The sequence below is a fragment of the Penaeus monodon genome, chromosome 33, assembly GCF_015228065.2.
Source record: "Penaeus monodon isolate SGIC_2016 chromosome 33, NSTDA_Pmon_1, whole genome shotgun sequence".
Lineage (NCBI taxonomy): Eukaryota > Metazoa > Arthropoda > Malacostraca > Decapoda > Penaeidae > Penaeus > Penaeus monodon.
In genome coordinates, this window is record NC_051418.1 from 31,007,331 (window position 1) to 31,008,507 (window position 1,177).

General features: G+C 38.7%; 1 protein-coding gene across 1 annotated transcript in view; it reads right to left on the bottom strand.

The window, feature by feature from the left end:
• LOC119594373 (breast cancer type 2 susceptibility protein homolog) overlaps positions 1-1,177 on the bottom strand; it is a gene marked incomplete at its 3' end in the record, with an annotated part of 20,050 nt that overhangs the window by 15,761 nt on the left and 3,112 nt on the right. Inside the window, 2 exon segments of the mRNA XM_037943432.1 lie at positions 256-427; positions 580-670.

Sequence of the window (1,177 nt, forward strand, 5' to 3'; positions counted from 1 at the left end):
TATATATATGCTACAGACCAAGATGACTTAAAAGAGGAAGAGGGCAGGGTTGAGTCATTAACATGGTAAGCTCTGGCTAGCCTGAACACTGATGAAGTAAATTCTATGGTCTTGCGTACTTGGAAGAGGATCATGATACATTAAGCTCCATGAACAGAAAACAAAGATGCCAAAAGGAACAGCTGTAACCTTCCACACACTGCTGAAAACAATGAGTTGGAAAGGAGCAGATAAAGGCTCTTTTCACCATCTCACCTTTTGCCTAAGTCCTTGCTTGGGGTGTAAGGTGAGGCGCTCCAGTGTAGTAGGAGTCTTTCCGCTGGCATCTGTGGTGAGAGGCGTGGCCAATGCACTTGTCCATGATGACAGAGAGTCATCAAGGTTGGCACCCAAACTTGCAGCCATTTTTACAGATGTATTGGCTTTGCTGGAAGACAGGGCTGTTATAATTTCACGACATATATATATGAAAGAATATTTCATAATTATATCAGTTGAAACCCCTGACCAGGGCCAAAAAAGAAAAAAGAAAACCAGTTTGAAGAATGGGAATTTAAGAACTAAAACTTGCAATTTTACCTGACAACAGGAGAGAATAAATCAAGTCCCAATGCACACGGGCTGAAGGGTGGGGATACACGAGAGGTTTCTGGCGTTCCATCATCCTTTGCTGAATAAATTTAAAAGAAAATATGAAAATCTGTTTGATTAACTTCACACAAATAATACACAACTCCTTAAAATTCACTTCTGAATTATAATCTTCATAAAAAATAATGTCAAGTACAGTCAAGTATCAACTTGAATGTCAATTCTAAAGGTAAAAAAATACAGTCAAATATGTCTTAGTAACCACCTGTATGGTTACAAATTTCCCCTTAAGAAAAATCCTTCAATAAAGTATCTGTATACAAAAACCTCCTGCTTGATGTGACCAGTATAGCTGTAAAAGTCTATATACAGCAACCACATTCCCAATGGCTGAGCTTCAGTGACCATGCACTGGCTTCCACAGAACACAACAATTGCCTGTTTGCACTAGTGAACCTATTTTGCTTGCCTATTGTTAAACAAGAGATATCGGTACTAGGGTAGGTCTAGGTAAATTAAATGTAATATTGTCTGGCCTTTAATGCCATTCCACTGCCTACATTGAGGTGAGTTTATTAGTTGTCTT